Source organism: Pteropus vampyrus, unplaced genomic scaffold, assembly GCF_000151845.1.
Source record: "Pteropus vampyrus isolate Shadow unplaced genomic scaffold, Pvam_2.0 Scaffold133, whole genome shotgun sequence".
NCBI classification, from domain to species: domain Eukaryota; kingdom Metazoa; phylum Chordata; class Mammalia; order Chiroptera; family Pteropodidae; genus Pteropus; species Pteropus vampyrus.
The window spans coordinates 3974699-3996616 of NW_011888914.1; the positions used below are offsets into that span (position 1 = coordinate 3974699).

The 21918-nt window shown below is 35.4% G+C and overlaps 1 protein-coding gene across 2 annotated transcripts in view; it reads left to right on the forward strand.

The window, feature by feature from the left end:
* Nucleotides 1-21918, forward strand: part of RNGTT (RNA guanylyltransferase and 5'-phosphatase) — a 235563-nt gene that overhangs the window by 138309 nt on the left and 75336 nt on the right. The gene's annotated exons all lie outside the window — the stretch shown is intronic.

Below are 21918 nucleotides of genomic sequence, written 5' to 3' on the forward strand. Positions count from 1 at the left end.
GGCAGCCATCAAAATGCCCTCTATATGTGAGCCTATTTCTGTTGTTTATCCTGTTCTTTAGATTTCACATATAAGTGAAATCTCATGACCTTGTCTTTCTCTGTTTGACTTACTCTACTCAGCAGAATATACCCTCTAGGTCCATTCATGTTGTTGCAGATGACAAGATTTCATTCTTTTTTATAGCTAAGTTATATTCCATTGTATATGTGTACCACTTCTTCATCCATTCATTTACTGATGGACAGCCACGTAGCCTTCATATCTTGGCTGTTGTAAATAATACTGCAATGAACATATAGGGACATGTGTTCCTTTCAAGTAATGTTTTGGATTTTTTTTGGTTAAATACCCAGAAATATTACTGGGTCCTTCTTTATATTTTGTTAGAGCCTTTAAAAAAAATTTTTAAATTTTTTTATGTCTGTTTTGTCTGATATTAGTATTACTACCCCAGCTTTTTTTGTTTGTTTCCATTTTCATGTGGTATCTTTTTTACCCTTTTACTTTCAGCCTGTGTGTGTCTTTTGATCTGAAGTGAAGTCTCTTGTAGGCAGCATGTGTTGAGTCTTGTTTTCTTATCTAGTTACCCACCTTATCTTTTGATTGGAGCACTTAATCTATTTACATTTAAAGTAATTGTTGATAGATATGTAGTTATTGCCATTTTTTATTCATAATTTTGATATGTTTTTCTTCTTTTTAAAGAAGTCACTCTAATTTCCTGTAATACTGGTTTGATGTTATTTGATGAACTCCTTTAGCTTTTTCTTATTTGGGAAGCTCTTAATTTGTCCTTTTATTCTACATGGTAGCTTTGCTGGATAGAATAGTCTTGTTGTAGGTCCTTGTTTTTCAGAACTTTGATGATTTCATGCCAATCCTTCTGGCCTGCAAGATATGTTGAGAGATTAATTGCCAGTCTTACGGGAGCTCCCTTGTAGGTAACCAGTTGCTTTTTGCTCACTGTTTTTAAGATTCTCTCTTTGTCTTTAACCTTCGGAATTTTAATTACAGTGGGTCTTGGTGTGGGCTTCTTTGGGTTCATTTTGTTTGGGACTTTCTGTGCTTCCTGGGCCTTTATGTCTCTTTCTTTCACCAGGTTTGGAAAGTTTTTTTTATCATTATTTCTTCAAATAGGTTTTCAATTTATTGTTCTCTCTTCTTCTGGTACCACTATGATACAAATATTGTTTACACTTGATGTTGTCCCAGAGGCTCCTTAAACTATCTTCATTTTTTTGGATTCTTTTTTCCTGTTGCTGTTCTGATTGAGTGTTTTCTGCTACCTTACCTCTAAATCTCTGAGTTGATCCTCTGCTTCATCTAACCTATTGTTGATTTTCTTTAATGTGTTCTTCATTTCAGTTATTGTAGTCTTCATTTTTTACTGGTTCTTTTTCATTTTCTTTCTTTTTATGTTTTCTATCTCTTTGTTAAAGGTCTCACTGAGTTCATCTACTCTTCCGCTAAGTTCTTTGAGCATCCGTATAACCAGTTTTTTGAACTCTGCATCTCGTAGATTGCTTGTCTCTATTTCGTTTAGTTCTTCTTCTGGAGCTTTGTTCTGTTCTTTCATTGAGACATGTTTCTTTTCTTTGTCTTGACTGCTGCCTTGTGTTTGTTTCTATGCATTAAGTAGAGTTACTATGTCTTCTGGTCCTAGAATAGCTTTATGTAGTAGTTGTCCAATGGGGCCCAGTAGCACAGTCTTCCTGGTCACCTGAGCCAGGCTCTCCAGTTGTCTGTCCCTTGTGTAGTTTTGTATGTGTCCTCCTGTTGTAGTTGAGCCTAGGTGGTTGTTTGCATGTCACTGGGAGAGACTGACCCTTAGATTGGTTGATTGTGAGGACTGGCTGTGACTATAGTGGAGGAGCTGTTGTGTAGGGGCTGACTCCACTGAGCAGAGCTCTGGTGCCTGCCAAGTCTGCTCTCTGGGTGTGTCGTTTGTGGTGGCAGCTGAGTGGTACTCTTGCTCTGTCCTAAGTGGCCACTGGGTGTGCTGGCCCAGGGGTCTCCTGGGAGGGGCTCTGCCGTAGGCCAAGTTCAGCCACTGCCTGTGCTCTGCCTGGGACCACCTGGCATGAACCACAAAGCGATCTGCAGATGTCTTCCACTCATGCTGGGTGTGAAGGTGCCTGAGAGGAGCTAAGCTGCAGGCTTGGGACTGCTTACCAAGAGGGATGGGGCACACCAAGGCTAGATGCTACTTGTTTGGGGTTTGTGAACCTTTGAGAGATTTCACGAAAGTCTGCAGCACGAGCCATGACAGGCAGTTTATATGGAAGCACCACTGGAATTGGCTTGGGTGGGCCTGCAAGTTGGTTGGGGCAGAGTCTCAGGAAATTACCAAAGTTGGGCAAATAGTGTTATCTAGGTCGATGGAGACTCATATATGGCGCTAACCTAAGTCTACACGTTTGACCGGGGTAAGGCTCAACAAAGGAACAATGGCCTCTGTCAGTGCTTCTATCTGGGAAAAAGCTTGCCCCGAAGCCAGACAGTTCATTTACTTTCCATTTCCCTGGTGCCTTTTGAGCTGCTGCCTCAGAGGTGGAATGAGTTAGTCAGCAAGTAAGTTTGTATGTGGGCCCTTTAAGAGGAATGCCTGGGACTACTGCAGCCTTCTGTCTCACTCAGCCACAAGCTCCACTGGTTTTCACAGCCAGAAGCTGTAGAGACTTCCCTTGCTGACACTGGTGCTCTGGGCTGGGGAACCATTGTGAGTTCTTCTGGGGTTATCTCTACAGCTGAGATATCCCTCCTGATTCAAAACTACGCACATGGGTGTGAGGCCAGCTCCTTTTATGTCTCTGCCCCTCATACCAGTCTTAAGGTGATTTCTTTTGTATGTCTTTAGTCATAAAAGTTCTGTTCAGCTAGTCTTCAGTGGTTCTCCAGGCTGATTCTATAATTTAGTTGTAATTTTCATGTGGTCATGGGAGGAGGCAAGCACAGTGTTTACCTACTCTGCCATCTTAACTGGAACTTGTAGTGTTTTTTTTTAAAGTAATGTCTTAGACCTTTAAAGTATGGTTTTGAATCAATCTCAGCTGCTGTAATAAAGTGGTGATAGCATAGATTCTTGTTAGATTAAAATTTAGTACAAACAGAAAATTTTATTGTGTAAATGCCCTGTTGAGAGCAATTAAAATCTAAACTTTGCTCTTTTTACCTGAAAATTTGAGGTCTATTAACAGTGGTTTATTACGGTCTAAAATAACTTTTGTGTATCTTAGCAATTTACATTGTGTTGAGTTTTATAGACATGTAACATAGACTTTCATCTGAGAGCTATACATTGTTTTTAAAATATTGTGAATTTATATTAACTAATATACAACCAAAAACCATGGTCATTGTCAAAAGCTGAGATTACTAAGGTAGTCTGTATTTTGGAAAGTGCAAACTCTTGAGTGTAATGTTAGTGACTTATAGCAGTATAAACTTATTTTTTGTATAGCATAGTAATTTAGTGCACGAATTCTAGAACCAGAGTGCCTGGGTTTATATCTCCTTATTAGCTGTGTTACCTTGAGCACATTCCTTTTTTCTGTGCCTCAAATTACCCATCAATAAAATAAGAATCAGCTTCCTAAGACTTTGGTGAGGATTAAACAAGCTAATATATGCAAACTATTTTAGAACAGATGGCACATGGTAAGCATTTAAATGTTTGCTATTATTTTTGTTGTTTTAATTTTGATTTAAGTCAGTATTCTCTATTTTTCATTCCTATAATTCTGTTGTTTCCTGAACTGTGTAAGTTCATTTTTCCTAGTGAATCATTTTGTGTTTGATTCCAATCCCTGTTAACTTCTTCCTTTTAAAATGTGTCTTTAATTTATTTGTATAATTAATCATAAATTGTTAGATACCTGTGTAGAGCAAGAATATAACAAAGTCAGAAAAGTTTTATTTACAGAATTTTTTGTAACAAATATCTTAAAATCACCTTGGCAATATGTATAGTGGTTAAGAACATAAATTCTTGGCCAAGATTGCATAGAACCAAAGCCTAGCTTCACTGTTTACTTGCTGTTGTAGTCTTGTTACTTCATCTTTCTATTCCTCATCTGTAAAATATCCACAATAATCATGCTTATGTCATTGATTTGTTGTGAATATTTATTCATATTCTATGTGTAATTGTAGGAGTGAACAAAGTAAATATGGGTTCTGTCTTTATAGCCTTCACGTTTACAAGCTAGTGGGCTAAAATGGAAAAACAATACTGCTTTGTGAGGTTTTGTAGGAATTTAAAAATTTATATATATAAGGAACTCAGCATAGAAATCAATCATTTTTGTCTTTTTGATGATTGTGGTTACTGATTTAACCTCAGCAGAATGTATGATTATGTCATGAATTAAAAACAACCTGTATTATCAAGTGGAGGGATAAAGTGCTGCTAATGAAGAAGCTGCACTTTCCTGTAAAAAATATAAAGATATTTGTTATGTCTAATAAAAAATATACATTCTAAAACAACAGTGAAATATAATTTTTTATATATCATGTTAGTTAACATTGACAGCATCCCTTTTGAATGGCGTGTGAACAAATAGACATTCTCCTAAGCTGTTTAGTAGGAATTCAGATTGGTATAACTCTTCTAGTAGACAGTGAGGTCGTACATATCCTGGAGAGATAAGCTTCAAGTTTTGTGAAGAGAGAAGTGTTATTTGTCTTCTACATGGTTGTATTCCCAGTACCTAGTAGGTGGCTTGTATAGAACAGGTGCTTAATAATATTAAATGGTGGGATGTATATACAAACAAAACTCCAAAAAGTGTGTGTGTGAGAATTTTATTGTATCACTTATAGAGAAAAATTAGAACTATTCAGTGTCTTTTTCACTGTGTAAGTCTTTTGTAATATACATACACATCTTTTCATGTGTGTATTTCTAGGACAGTTGCTAATACCATTCTGTTCTCTCTAAATAGTGTCTTTTACAGAAAGGTCCAGCTTGTTGAGATATAGGGTTTTCTTAGAGGTTTAAAATTGATCTGAGACCTAGCATCCAACTTTGTTGTTTGATTTTACATTTATGCATAGTTATATAACACTAATAGGAATATCAGTTTAAGTCTAGTCAAAACAGAAACCATAGCCATTTTTTTAACAGAATTAATTTAAATATGAAAAATTGTTATCAGTTATTAAAGAACTGAAAAGGCAAAAAAGTGTTGAAGGGGTAGTAACTGCAGGAAGCATCTACCATGTAATAGACTAAGAGAACAAAGGAATAAGGGTGAATTATTAAAATTTAGTTGCTTGGAGAAGGTCATGTAATGCTCATAAGGACGTCATTGCCAGCTAGTGGTGTTACCTCAAGATCTTGGAGGATGGATCCTATATTTAAATCCTGAGGAAAGGGGGTAGTACTGACCAGCAGGTGTTCGTTTTTCAGAGGAGACCTAGTGAAACTGGTTCTAAGACTGTGGAAAAACCTTCAGTAGAACTAACTGGTACTATTGGAATCAGTTGTCACTCCTATGGTAGAAACTTTTCCTGCAAACAGGAAAGAATAGATCCTTTGTCCTCTAGTCTTTTCGTCCTCCCCACCCCCAAAGGGTTCTAGCATAACAAAGTTGAGCATAAAAAATGAGTTAAGCCAAGAGACTGTAGCTTAATATAAGCATAGTCCACTTCTTTAGTTACTTAGCATCCATCTATTTCTATATACTTTTGAATTTCCATAAAAAAGCAAAAATGTTATTCTTTCACTGATGATGCAAATATTCTCTCACTGTCTCTTCAAAGTGTGGAGACACAAAGTCTTAATCATCATTTATCTATTTCTGGGAGACAGTCATGGTATCTATCTCTGGCAATGTTAATCACTCTTCAGGTTCATTCACAGTTGATCTGAATACATATTACTTAATGACTACATTATGAAGTTAGTCAACATCAGCAGTCTTGACACTGGTCATAACATAGCTGAAACTTTCTTTTCCACTGTCCATTTCATTTTTTCTTTATTCTCAGCCAGGATCTCAGAAGGTCAAGTTTTTTTTCTTAGGTGACACAAAACCTTTCTTCCTGATAGGTCTTATCCTCTGTGGTCTTGTCTTTTTTTTTTGTTAGTGTAGTTTTTCACTTACTTTTACTGTTGGGCTTGGAAATACCAAGAAGTATCCCAGAGACTATCTTGGGTTCCAGATTTAGTCCTAGCTTGTGGGCTATGTAGCAACAACCCAGTTTTTCTTTGTAATAGAATCTGTTGCTTCAGCCAGTAGTCTTTTTGTATTTGGTTCAGTTATATGAGGAGCACAAAATGGTCAGCTGGCAGTTTAAATTTTTAGTTCAGTGAAACAGTCTTGTGTCCCTGGATACAGAAGTGTGCGTGTTTACAAACTGAGATTTCCAAACCAGAGCTGCCAGGGTGGGAAACAAAAGTTCTGTGAGCAGGTAATTAGGGATAATGCTGAGGTGAGGATGATTCTTTGACCCACGTATTTTGGCTGAGGGGGATACTACACTGTATATTTGGTGACAATTAAAAATGTGTACCATGTCCTGTTCGAACACTATCCTTTTAAGGTGTGGTCTTCTAACTGGTGTTGTAACTGACTTTTCAATTCATCATTCTGCTTTTTTGTTAAGCTAGCTGCTTCTAGGTGGTGGGTAAGACCAGCGAATTTCAAGGCTGTGAGTCCATTGTCTCACTTGTTTTGCTGTGAAGTAAGTTTTATGACAAATCATATTAATAAGTCGTGCTGTAAGTCCATAGAAATGATGCTAATAGAAGTTCTAAAGAGAAAAAAAGAATATTTTGTCTGGAATATTTATATGATCCAGGGAGGATAAATTGATGTCCCCTCCATGATGGAAGAAATCAGTGTAATCAACCTGTGTCTGGTATTTTCACCATAGCATCTTTTCTGTAGACATCTTTGCCACAAGCATTTTTGCTGCAAACATATTCACTGTATAACTAATTGGCCATAAGGCAGTTTTGCCATTAAAAAAAAAAAAGATAAAATCACAAATAAAAGAGGGACATTAAAATTGAATAACAAAATTAAAAAATTTATTGTGAAATACAGAGTATTCGAAGACATTTAAAATGTGTGTGGATTCATAGCAATACTATGAAAATAACTTAATGTTGTGGGTTGTACCTAAACACTTGTCTTCGTTCTATGGCAAATGTTCCTCTCTTTCTCCTCCTAATGTAGTGTGTTTAAAAAAAATCAACTAACTCTTGGGGCAAAAATCAACTGGAAGAAATGCTAACAATTTTAAGACAACCTCTATTTAAATTGACCGCTTCATTAATGGAGAAAAAATCAGTCTGACAATTAGCTTGAAAACATTTTAAGTCTGCTGAAGGCAGTTAATTCGTTAATGGAGTATTGAAACCAAATAGTCCCCCCAAACCCCATCAAACTATCAGCTAGTACTTTCGTCTTTTTTTATGGCAAAATTGACTTATGGCCAACCAGTTACGTGGTGAAAATGTTTGTGGCAAAAATGCTTGCGGCAAAGAAGCTGTAGAGAAAGTACCTAGATCATAATAATCACCTACCATAGTGACCTATAATATACTGTCAGCTTAGCATAATGATGCTTACTCTGTGGGTCAGTGGCTGACTGATCCCCCTGGGGAATGATGCTATATCAGGGGCCTCAGTGTTGGTTTCAGCTATTGGTAGCTGTGGCCAGATCAGCTGTGATGAGGAAAAGTTCATGTAATTGAGCCCACTTATAGCCCCTATCTTTGCCACTATTACCCTTTTTTCACAAGGGGTTATTGAGTAAACTCTGGGATGTCTGGGCCAATAAATGAATTGATATTCTAAATGATTCATTTTGGCCACCTGATTATTGAGAGCCTCCCCTGTAATATATGCATATTTTCTGAGAGGTTCCTCTACATGCCTTTCCCAGACCTTATTGTCACTAATTTTCCAATCCAGTGCTTTCCATATTCTTTACCAATCTTCCAAACTGTTGACAGTGCAGATTTGCACTTTTGGCCATCTCTCAGTCCAGACTATACTTCAGTTGGGAGAATTTCTCATCACTGATGTCATCAGACCGTTATTGTGCAGCAGTTCATTTCCTGTTTGTTCTAGGATATTATGGAACTAACTTTAAAGTACACCTAAGTTTCTTCTTTATTCATCTGGTTATAAGAAATTCCCCCATGATGTTAGATACAGATTGAAGAAAAAAAAAAGCAGTGCCTCAGGAAAGAAAGCCATATGTCTACATAGGTTTTCTGGACTTGCTCAAGCCCAATATCTTGTATAGCATTTCTGCTTACTGATAGTTTGTTCCCACTATGCCTATACCTTATGGCTTAGTGGGTCAGGGAAACTTAGGTTATCATGTGGTTACTTGCTTCCCACAATTAGGCCTTCATTCTCTTTCAAGGCCCTAAAGAAAGCTAGGATTAATTTCTCAAAAGAACAATCTTTAGGAGGAAATGGCACAATTTTGCTTTAAAAGAAGATTTGTGATATGATTCTTCTGTTGGGGCTTGTGTGACGCTCCAGATAATTGATGTACTGGGTAATAAGGTTCAAGTGATAGAACAGCTTATGTATATAACAGCCTGGAATTGTTACAGAGCCCTCTTGCTCTGATCCTAGCTTATGAATAAATGCTTGTCAAACATTGTACCCCCCCTTAAAGTAATAAATAGTAAAAATATAGTAATTTGTAATAAATAGCAAAAATATAGTAATTTGTTTTTCACCTCGGAGAAGCTATCCGATGCGTCTTAAGCCATTGGACTCCCAGAAACCTTACTTCAGTAATGGATCCTTTAATTTTTATCCTTCATTTTCTGTCTTACATATGTGTTACTGAGACTTTTAAAGGACTTATACTTCCTCATTGCTTCCAGTAAGCCAGAGTCCAAACTCATCAGCATTGTGGATCCATATTTTGTTCTGTGTAATGTCAAAATGACCACTGTCTCTGAAAAAATAAAAAGGACAAATAACAAGTGGTGGTAATGATATGGAGAAATTAAAGCCCTCAAACATTGATATTGAGATTGTAAATTGGTGCAGCCATACAACCACTCTGACAATTCTTCAGAATGTTAAAGATAAACTAAGCAGTTCTTCTCTCAGGTATATCAAGAGAAATGAAAAAATATGTCCACAGAAGAATTTGTACGTGAATTTTTGTAGCAACATTTTTCATAATAGCCAAAGGCAGAAACAACCCAACTATCTATCAACCGAAAAATAGATAAATGTGCAAACACAATAGCTCTTTTATTCACCAGATTAGGATAATAGATCCTCTCTTAAGCAAAGGGGCTCTGGAGTTTTACCACTTGGTTTTCAGTTCCAGCTCTGCAATCGCTATGTTGCTTATATTTCTACCACTATATAATGTGAATAATAGAAGTGCCTACCTCTTGTGGGAATTTAATGAGATAATACATATAAACATTTAGACCACTACATGTCACATAATAAATACAAAATACATATTTAACTATTAAGAAGAAAATGACCATTGTCTCTGTAGATTATACTGTGGCAGAGAATGGGAGAGTAGATGAGCTATATGCCAGGCAAAGGCAAATATCTTCTGACAGTACCTCAGATTGGTATAGAGACAGAGGTACTTGCCAACTTGTAGTTGGTATAAGATTTCAGAGACTGTGTTGAGTTGCTTCATTAAAGATAGCACATCTGGAACAGCAGCTGCAATTGGTGTCACATCCTGATTAAATTTATGATAATCCATGATCATTCTTCATGTGATTGCTCACCTTCCGTAGAGGCTAAACAGGTAAATTAAATGGATATCTAATCGATTTTGTCACCCTGGCATATTTAAGTCTTTGATGGTTAGTAATTTCTGCATCTCTCTTGGAGATAGAGATGCATTATTGCTTTTGCTTTATATATCTGGCAGGGAGAACAAGTTTCAGGGGCTTTCATTTATTTTACTAGCAAAATGACACTCCATAGGTCAGAGAGCCAAGTTGGAAATTCTCCCCATTGCCAAGTATTTTTCTTCCAATTATACATTCAGGAACTGAAAAATAACCACAGGTAATATCCTTGAACATACTGTCTCACCTAGATTTAAACTTGAGCCAGAAACCTATTTATCACCCAGTCACCCTGAGTCTCTCTTTAACTAGCAGACCACGATGGCATTTTGGGTCCCTTGCAGTTAGTATCTGTTTAAAGTGGGTATCTGGTAATCTCTGGTTGGTCTGAATATTTATTCCTTTTTTCCAGTGCACAGTCACTCTAGCAAATGCTGCTGGTGTTTTAAAGAACAGTTGGAGGAAAATTTATAGCAAGGGTCAGCACATTTTTTTTTTGCTATAAAAGGCCAGATAGTAAATATTTTAGGGTTTGCAAGCCATACAATCTTTGTCTCAACTACTCAACTCTGCCATTGTAGTGCAAGAGCAGGCATAGACAATATGTAAATGAATGTGTATGGCTGTATTCCAGTAAAACTTTATTTACAGAAACAGATGTCAGGCCAGATATGGCCTGTGAGCTGTAGTTTGCCAACAGCAGATTTATAATATATACTTACTTATATTATATACTTGTACTTTGCAGGGTCATTCTTCAAGTGGGCTTGGCCTCTTCCTTCTCACAAGGGGCTTATGTCTTAACCAGCTCAGGTCTGTGCATTTGAAGTTGAGAAGTGCTAGCTTAATAGCAAGCATGATGAAATAAATAGAATCAACTACATGATTTTACTTTACCTCCTTTTTAAAATATATGAAAAAAAATCCTCTTACTCTGCTATTTTTTTTTTCTTTTGCACACATCTATTTAAAAAATAGATCATGCTTATTCGAACTGGTGATATTATTTTTAAGAAAGGAGTATAGTGGTAAAATATGTAGAATGTTGAAAAAAATGTTCCTATATAAGAAAAAACTAAGTCAGCAAGAATATAGGTAATAAACCATATGGGGAAAAAACTCTTATTTCTTTACTGAGCAGATCCTTTTTCTTTTTTTCTCCCCTCTGCTGCTCTTTTGGAGTGGAATGCACTAGTCTTTTATTTACATTCCATTAAAAAGCTATTTTAAATAAGTGAAACTAGAGATAAAACACTAATATAACCAATATTATTATATAGTACAATCAATGACAAAGCTTTTTGGCTTAAAGCTGGTCATATTTTGGGGAGTGGGGTGAGTAACAATGGCCCTTTCATCTTTTAGCCATGGTGCATAGTAACTGCTTTGGTTATCTTATTTGAAAATATTCTCATTATACAAACATTTTTTAGGACACATCCTTTCTTGGGTTTCAGTCTTTCGAGTGGTTATTATGTCAAATCCTTGATTATGTTTTATTTCCAGTTTGGGCTGGGAGAGGAAAGGAAAAACTTTTAACTGACTTTCAGTTCCTCTGCCTGGCTATCTGTTAGGTTAGTAATTCTTGCTAACTCATTTCATCCTCCTTACTTCCTACAGAAAATCATTCCCAGGCCTTCTATCAAAAATAAATAGCAGAGTCAAAGCACCTATGAATAACTACTAGGAGAAAAGGAGCATTTGGTTTCAAAACATCTGCTTATGAACTCACTGGAGTCAAATTACTTTCTTTCACTTATTAATTTACTAAAGAGAACTTGGTGTCACCTTTGTTTCATCATTTGGTTCTTTGGAGTTTAACTTTTAGATTTATTTATTTTAAGTTATTGTTTATAGTAAGACTTTTTTGTTTGTGTCATTCATTCTAATTTAATGTATGTTTTCTTTACTTGCAATTTCTTTAAGGTTACGAGAAACTTGTTACCTGGTAGATATCTCTGGGGAATATTGTGTGGATTAACTACTTAGTTAAATTCCTACTTTGAACCATACTGAAGGTAGTGGATTGAGAAGTCATCCAAGTAATTTAAGATCACAGTATTTGACTGTAGACCCTCCTGAAAGGTGGGATGGAGAGAACTGTAAACAGGTCTTTTTCAGTAAGTTTGTTTTTTACAGTGCTCTGAGTATAGAATTCCTCTTATAACCATACATATTCCTTTTATTTAGAGAATATTTTAGGGGTATCGTACATTTCTAGTTAGTCTGTCCTTACCTAATTTAAGTTGTTAACAGCATTTATATATTATAAGATTCATTCCTATAATGCTCTTCTTTCCTTCATTGTCACTTTTTTTTCCAGATTCATTTATTTATTGGATAGTTGTTTCTCGAGTATTTTTCCCAGATGGAGCTACATAGAGTATTACTTTGAATTCTTGCATGTCTGTAGATATCTGTCTTTTTTTCCTAACAGGTTAATATGTCTTACCTAAGTATAGAATTCTTGAAATACAATTTTCTTTCTTTTCTTCCCTTCCTTCCCCTCCCCTCTTCCTTTTCTTTCACAGCATAGTGGTTAGACATCTATATAATTGATGAAGTGATCCCTCCGATTAGTCTAGCACCCACCTGGCACTATACATAGTTATTACAATATTATTGACTCTATTTCCTGTGCTGTACTTCACATCCCTGTGACTTTTTTGTAGCTACCAATTTGTACTTTTTAATTCCTTCACCTTTCTTTCTTTTTTTATTATTTTAGGTACAGTGTTAAAAGATGAGAAATTATAATGTCAGTTTGGTTCTTTTTCTTTCCTTTATGGGTTACCTTGCTCTTATTTTTCTTTACTGGCTCATTGGGACTCAAGTCTGATTATTGGAGTGCTGTATATAGTGGCAGTCCACGAAAGAAGGAAATATATGTGTTCTTTATCCTAGAGCATCAGTTATGTAGAGTGTTCCAGTTTCCTGTACTAAATAACAGGAGAAAGCCTCCCTGCTTCCTTACTCTGTACATTTCTCCCATCTCAGGCCTCAGACATTTTCAGCTTTAGCTCTTTACAGACCAAGAAGGTCAAGCACATCATCTGGGGCCAGTGTTTATCTCTATAATTTTCACAGATTTCTGTGGTGTGTGCTTGTTCTTCCTGTGATTTGCTAATTTTTAAAATTTGCTTATTTTCAGTTTGGGGGCTCTTTCTAGCCTGTGGAGGAGAAAGCCACAAATTACTTCTCTTGCCAGGAAGCCCTCAAATTTTATACCTCACTTTTACCCAGAAGGTATTTGGATTAAAGGGCCAATAATTTGGAGTTGGATATGAGGAGTCAGACATGTTTAAATCATCGTCTTCCTAAGATCCTTAATCTTTTTAATTTTCATGTAGTTCTCATGTTTTTTGGCTTTCTTTTTTCTTTCTTTCTTTTTTTAAATTTAATTTCTTGTTTTATAAATTATGATCACAAATATGTTTCTGAACAACCCTTTTCTCACTTCCTTACCCCTGGAAGTCAGCTCAGACTGCTGTAACAAAATACCATAGACTGGATGGCTTAAACAACAAACATTTATTTCCCACAGCCTGGAGGCCAGAAATCTGAGATCAGGGTGCCAGCATGGTTGGGTTCCGGTAAAGGACCCTCTTCTGGGTTGCTCACTTCTCATTGTAGAGAGAGCTAGCTTTCTAGCCTCTTCCTATAACGGCGCTAAACTTAATCATGAGAGTTCCACCCTCATAACTCAATCACCTCCCAAAGGCCAACCTCAACATATCATCACACTGGGCATTAGATTTCAAAGTGAAAATCCGTCTCTTGAGACTCCCATGGATAAGACAGGAAGTTCAGTATGCTCTTTAGTTACTTCTCTTGCTCTTTGTCAGTATAATTTATAACTCTGGCTATAAATCATGTGCACTGTATTTTTATTTTTTCTTTATATATTTCAAAAAGTTTCTTGGAATTTATATTTTAATTGTATAATTGATTTTTAGCAATTATTAAACTTACCTCTATTTTAACTTCTCCAGTGCTCCTTGATAGTCATTTTATACTTAGAGTTTTTTTTTTCAGACATTTTCTCTCAGTTCAAGTGTATTTTCACATAATGTTTTTAAGAAGTATGATTATTTAGTATTTTTTTTATAACTAGAGATCTTTCTATTATGGTTTAATTTGAAAAAATTATTACTTTAATATTAGGGAGAAATAAAAGGTTATATTACAGTAGCTCTCATGGATTCATGTTTTTATTAAAATCCTAGAAGTTAATTTGAAATATTAATGCTATTATTTTTATTTATTTTTTCTAAGAAACTTTTTCTTCAGACAATATAAAAACGTTTTTGCTTTTAGAATCTATAATGTCTTTAGGTCATCAGAAATCTTTAAATTGTCCTTGAAAAGTAGAGAATTTCCATTTACTCCTAAAAATATATTCTGTTTCTAAGTTTGTATTGTTTATATATACAATACTGTTTATCATATACATAAAGGAAATTTTACATTAGTGTACTGCAGAAACAATTGTGTTTATAATAAAAATATTACTAAGCCTTAGTAAAATGAAACACTTATGTTGTAGTCCAGTGGCTTATGTTTGATATAATTATGGATGGAATTCTAAAAATTAGCAATTTGTTACAGTTAGTTTCATTAGTATCTGGCCTGAGGTACTTATGAAGTTACTACATATTTATTGCTAAAGACCCCAAGTTTAAATTCTTGTTTATATCTTAAGGGGAAAAAGATTTGGAAATATTTGAGCCACTGTGCATTTCTCAGTTAAAATCAATTATGGATTATATTAAGTAGCTCTGATTATTAAAATAATTGCAAAATAATTAGTAATAAGATTATATTCTGCTAACTTTCACAGTCAGTTTTGAACCAAGACATTTAATTTGGTTTAAAGAGTTAATTATGACAAGAGGATATTTAATATCCTCTAGCATATGACAGCTTCAAAATATAAATATGGTAATTTGTTATAAAAAGAAGAAAGCTAGGGCACATCATTGTTAATGCAGTCCTTTTATCTCTGGAAAATGGAACTCATATTAAGCTTTGAATCTCAGGGGAGAGAATACAGGGGGATGGTTTGGAGGGAGCTCATTTTGTTCTTTGTGTGCATCAGAAAACTATCTTAGCATACTGAACTTCCAAGTGTTGAATAATAGGATAGTAGGAACAGTTACGATCCAGGATTTTTGCAAAGCTACATATAGTGGTAGTGCTAGTGGTTGTTTTTAATATCTAATGTTATTATATTGGCACCTATTATTATGACCTTTGTTTAAAAAATTATACTTAATTGCAGGAAGTGCATTTCACTGTGTAATTAGCAATTTAAGCTTTAGATTTTCTAAATGCCCACGAACTATACCAGCATTATCCAGATTTAACAGTTGTATTTATAATAAATTACCACCTTATATGCACATGTTTTCAGCCATCAAAGTCAGTCTAGATTATGGAGCTTTTTTGAAAAGTACATTTTATTTATATTTAATTGTTTGAAAATTGATCATCTAAATTATATGTAAGTTTATGTAAGTATCAAGAATATTTTTACCGATTATTATACAATTACATGAGGTCCTCAAATATCAAATTTACCTCATTTTGGTAATGCTTTAATATTTATAAGTGGGGCTGAAATTTATATTATTTAGATGTAAGAATTGCTTGGGCGTTTAAATATGGGTTTGAGAAAGTATAGACTATAATATATAGTCTCAAGGGATTTTGAAATAAATTAACTGTAAATTACATGAATCCATTACTAAGAAACAAAGACCTTTATTCATCTTTTTCAAAATCTAATTTATAAAAAAAATTACTCTCCTACTTGTCTTCCATTTTCTTTTAGATTTTCAGCATAATAAGTATCAGTGCTAGTTATAACTAATTAACAGTATTCAAAAAGCATTTATTGAAAACCATTATGTGCAAACTGTGATGGTAGGTACTGGGAATAAAAAGATGGATAAGGCCTACTTGAAGGTGTGAGTAGCTTGAGTGAAGAGACAGATATAGATAAACATCAGTGTGGCAAATGCTGTACTATCAGTGTGAATAAAGTACTACAGGATCCCAGACCATCTTATGTTACATATAAAAATGGTTTCATTGTCAGTAATAGCACAAATAAGGTTCCAAAAAAGATGATTCATTTGAGTGGAAGTTTATAAATACATAAGCATGGCATTCCAGACAAAGTATAGTTTGAAAGAAGTTATGAAATCACATGGAATATTTATTGAATAACTGGAGTTTATGGAACTGGAGGCTTAAATAAAGGCCAGATTGTGATAGACTAAGAGTAAAGAGTACCAAGAGTAAAGCCAAAGTAAAAAATTAGACCTAACCTTAGAGAGTTAGTAAAAATTATAAAAAGAATTGACATATCTGTATTTTAGAAAGTAACTCTGGCTAGAAGATAGAGATTGCCAAAATATTTCAACCAGTTGCATAAGCCGGAAACCTGTAAGTCATCTTTGTCTCCCTTGTTTGATTATTCAATGAAGTCCTGTCAGGTTTTATTTTCTAGATATTGCTTAAATCTATTGACATTCCCCTGTTCCATAGACATGATCTTAGTTCAAAATAGCATTATATTACCTGGACGACTGCAATAGTCTCTAATTGGTCCTACTGTGCTACCTTTGTTCTTACCTAGCACATTGTTTGATATCAGTAGACATTACTAGAAATCTGCCAACTCTCACCGTCTTCCTCCCTGGCCACCCCCCCGCCCCCGCCCCCTGCTTTTTTTAGTTAGTGTTTGCCTGTGTAGTAGGTTGAATTGTGTCCTTCAAAAGGTATGTTGAATACTCTGGTACCTCTGCTTATGACCCTGTTTGGAAATAGGGTCTTTGTACATGTAGTTAAGGTATCAGTTAAGATGAGGTCCTACTAGAATAAGGTGGGCTCTTAGTCCAGTATGACTGGTATCATAAAAGGAAATATAACAAGAGGAAAAGAGATACAGAGATACATGAGGAGAGAATGCCATGGATGGTAGAGACAGAGATTGGAATGCTGCAGAATAAACTAAGGAGTGCGAAATATTGCCAGCAAAGAAGCTAGAAAGAGGCAAGAAAGGATTCTCTCCTACATGTTTCAGAGGGAGCATGGCCCTGTCAGCATCTTGATTTCAGACTTCTATCCTCCAGAACTATGAGACAATGAACTTCTGTTGTTGTAAGCCACCCAGTTTATGGTACATATTTTGTTACAAAAGCCCTGGAATGTGGTATATATTATTTTACCCTTTAGCTTCAATCTCTTTCCTTATATTTTGGATTTATCTCCTGTAAACAGCATTAAGCTGGATTTATTAATTTTTGATTACACTTTAACAGTATTTATCTTTCAGATAGAGTATTTCGTTTATTTATACTTATTTTAATTAGTCATATATATGAAATTTTTTTACCATCTTATTTTGTGTTCTTTGTCCCACCTTTTCTGTATTATTTTCCTCTCTTTGCCTTCTTTTATTTAGATAGATTTTTTCCTTGTTGTTTTTTCCCTGCTCAATTTGCAAATTTGTTCTTTGGTGGTTACTCTTTCAGTGGTTACAGGTCCTGCATTATTTCACCTTACGGACTTTAGCTTTTGATCTGAGGGAAGTAGGAAGCATTGTAGGGTTTGGGGATGAAAAATGACATAATTTGACTTATAAGAATCCCTCTGGCTGCTGTGATGACAATGGTCAGGGAAACCAATTATTACTTTTCCCAGAGTTCCCTTCCCTGTAGGTGCCAGGTTAGAACTGGCCTCAAGAAATGTGTGATACTTAGAAAGTAGAAGTGCAGCAGCAGCCATTCCATTCAGATGTGCACTTTATCATTGCTCTTATGACTTACTTCATTGGTGTAGAATAGTAGTTAGCCTTACAGCCCTCCTTCCCCATCCCATCTCTTCTTTTAGCTTCTTAGTCATGGGCCAGGGGCATTTACAGCTCTGTAGGAAAGAGAAACAGATAATGCAGGTCACATTCATTACCAAGTGTAGACAATAGGCATGGGTTCCAGTTTGTCCTCATGAGTACCAGTTCTTGCTTGTTCCACATTTCCTCAGTTCATATACAGATTTATTTACCAATTGTCTGCCCTCCTATCATCGATTTTAGGCACACCATCAAACACAGAGGCAAGAGTCTCACAGACTTTTTCACATGCATCCTGTAATGGTCCCTCGTTAGTGACTTTTCTCTGATTCTCTAATCATCTCCTTTGTGATCTTTACTCCTTACCTTCTCCCCATAATAGTGTAAGGTCTTATTCTTTGTGATCTTTACTCCTTACCTTCTCCCCATAATAGTGTAAGGTCTTATTCTTATAATTCCCGATTTCATATCACTGGGTGGTTCCTCCCTAGATTAAACCATAGCTGATAAATAGAGCTGACAGGTGTGACAGAAAGAGAAAGAGAGGAGTCAAGATTGACCCTAGGATCTTTACTTGAGTGCTAGGATGAAGTTGCTGTCATCTGAGAATGGGGAAGAATGTGGGAAGAGAGGGTTTAGGAAAAAAGGTTGAGAGTTCAATTTTGAATATGTTGAGTTTGATAGTCAGTAATAGTTAACCATCTTTGTCAAGTGGCTGATGAGTATAATGAGTTTAGAATTTTGAAGATCTATTTGGACATCATCAGTATATAGATGGAATTTTAAACTATGAGACAAATGATACAATCAAAGGGAGAAATATAGATAAGGAAGAGGATGAAGTATTGAGCTCTGGGACCTGTCAACATTTAGAGGCTGGGGAGAAGAAGAGGAATCAGCAAAGAAGAATTCTGGAAAATACAAGGAATTGAAAGTAATGACATTGGTCAAGTAATGCCCCAAAGTCAAATTAATGAGGACTGAAATTGACCTTTGGATTCAAGTTTAGTTCTTGTTTTTTAATATTCACCTTGTTTTTTGAACTTGTATGGTGTAATTTGTATTTCGTACCACATTTTTATTTGTTCTAATATCTGCCCAGGAGAGTTATTTTGTTCTTTTGACCTGTTTATATTGAGAAATATGTTGTACTTTAAAATTCTGAAATTGGCAGGTTACCAATTATTCCTCTTTTTTTCTTGTTAGAAAATCATAAATGTTTTACTAGATAACTTTTAATTTACTAAATTCACCCTCTTTAAATGAATTATAATCACCTGTCACTTTGGGCACTAGTTAATCAGATGTTGGTCCATCAAAATAATTCTTTCTATTTTTCCCTTGTGAGCTTTAGCTATTTTCATTGTTTTTTCCATAGTCAACCCAAATATATATTAGATAAAAAGTCATCAAACTCATTTAGTTTTGCTATGTAGCTGCTAAATTTTCTAATATAGTGTTTGAACCTGGTACCAGAATCTATACTTAAGTTCACTAGTTATTGTTCCTTATCTTAACTTTGACAAGTTCAAGCTAAATTTCATGGGAGGCCAATTCCTAGACTTTCTGCTGGGCTACTGACTCTGAAGAGTAGACCGGTGGTTTTTCTTATTGGGGACTTTAGTCCTCCTGGATCCATGCAACTGAGGAGAAGAAAAGTACTCACCACTATATACCTCTGTCTCTCCCCTGACACATTCTCCTTTCTACTCTTTCCCCACTCCCTAAGAATATAGGTTGCCAGAAAGATGCAGAGTTCTTTAATCTGATGTTGACTATAATAAGTTACTAGGGTGAACTGAGAAGGTCCTGTATTTCTCTGATCAGAGGGACAGTAGTCTTTCTAGGATGTAAAGAAAGGGAATGGTGGAAAATAAGACTAGCCACATAATGAAATGTACTGTGGTTATGATAACTTAATAAAGCTTTACTGTATAGTAAAGAAGTCAGTTAAGTTATCTTGATATTCTCCATTCTCTGTGAAGTGCCATATGTTTTTGGTTTGGGGACCTTCATTTATTAGATTCTGACCTTGCCTATATCATGTAACGATGTCAACCTATACTTTTTTTTTTTATCTGAAAAGTGAGGACATTAGAAAGATAATCTCTAAAGTAACCTTCTGCTCTAAATTTTTATGATTGCCTATATACAGTTGATTCTATTATTTGCAGATTCTGCAGTCGTGAAATCACCTACTCCCTGAAATTTATTTGTAACCTCAGAATTAATACTTGCAGTGCTTTCACAATCATTCATGGACATGAGCACATGGACAAAAAATTGGAGTCATCTGATGATATACACATCCCTAGCTGATGCTGAACAAGGCAGTGCTCTGCTTTCTTGTTTCAACTCTCATACTTTAAACAGTGTCCTTTTCAGAGTGCTATGTTTTTCACATTTTTGTGCTTTTTGTTGGAGATTTTGCTGTGTAAATGACCTCCAAATGTAGTACTAAAGTGCTAATCCTAAGTACAATAAAGCTGTGATGTGCCTTTCGGAGAAAATACATGTTAGTTAAGTTTCATTCAGGCATGAGTTAATAGAGTTGTTGGCCATGAGTTCAATGTTAGCTAATAAACAATATATGTTAAACAATGTGTCTTTGAACAGAAACACACAGAAAACAAGGTTGTATTGGTTGACAAAAATAATATGATCAGAGGATGTTAGAAACCTAATGCTGTATTTCCCCTGGGAGCAATGGTTCAGTATTCACTAATTTATTTGGCGTTCCTGGTGACTTTATATATAGACCATAGCTATATGTCATGGTCTATAAAGAATGAAATTTTTTTTTTTTTTTTTACCCTGTCCTTATGCTTCTTGGACTAATAACTCTTGTTCTTCTTTTTTCCTCAAGACCTATCATTCTGTACATTGGCAACATAATAAATACCTCTCAATGAATAATGAATCTTTGTAATGCTCACATAATAGATGAACAAAACACTTTTGTTGGATAAATTAGTATCGATGAGGGCCTTTTTTCTCTAGTGCTTCAGAATATCATCCTGATTTGATGAAACTGAAGTTGTTATTTGAAAGTACCTTAGATTCAGAATCCTTATGCTTATAAAAAGTCCTGAAAGTATTTTTGAAACAATAGCATTAGAAATGTTCTGGCAAAATTTCCTGTAATTATGTTCATCTGCCAAAATTTCACTAGCTAATTTGCACTTATATAAGTTAATCTTCAGAATTTTTTCAAAGTATTGTCGTTTAGTTTTCTTCCTTTTTAAAGTCCATTTTTTATGTATATCCCATGTTATATATCCTATAATGTTTTGATAGGTATATATTTCTGCTCATTGGAAGCAAGTGAGCTTAGGTGAAATTAGTTTGACTCCCACACCCCACAACCACTACCACTCATTTGCGTGCCTTGTGTAAGTCCAAAGTTCAAGGTGCCCAGCAAATCTCAAGACAGTTCACTTTCTCATGGTGATCTCTTTCTGGACTTCTCCTTCCTAGCCTGATGTCTTTACTTTGTTTTGACTCAGATGAGACACTCAACTCTTTCCCCACATAAAACTGTAGTAGTGGTAAATTGTGGTAATTTATTAAATTTCAGAACTTCTCCGTGACCCTCTCGTGTCATTTACAGTGTTTCAATAGTTCTAAGGTGTACATTTTTTTATTTTTCACATTTTAACATCTCTGAAGTCAAGATGGTCTTTCAGTCAGTGGTATCTGTCTTAAGTTGGTTTTCCTAGGAAATAGATTTTAAAGCAGAAATTTGCCTGCATGTTTATTGGACAGTTTTCTCAGTAACACCACCTGTAACAGAGTGACAGGAGCAGGACTGGTTTGCAGGAAAAGCCGAATCATGGTACACTTACGACAGGCCTTAGCTGATATATGAGAAACTCTGGAACTTGGATTGTCCTTCAGAATTGTTCCTGATTGAGATACAGGGGCTGGCCCTTTGTAATTCCATATCATTAAATGCCAGTAACCATATCATTAGATGCCCTAACCATAGGGAGGGGCCATCATCTTGAACGAAGAGGTTCCCCTTCAGCTACGGACAGTTCCCAGAAAGTGACTCAACTGTGAGCTGTCAGCATCCAGTACTCCTGATAATTGGGATGAGTGCCTCATCTCTGGAAACGAGGAATCTGGTAGTCAACCATAGCATCCACTACTTCTGTCACATAGTAGCGTTTTATTTCTTAGTGGTACATAAAATAATCATGGTGCTTATAATCAGTAGCCTCTTGGATTCAATGAAACATGA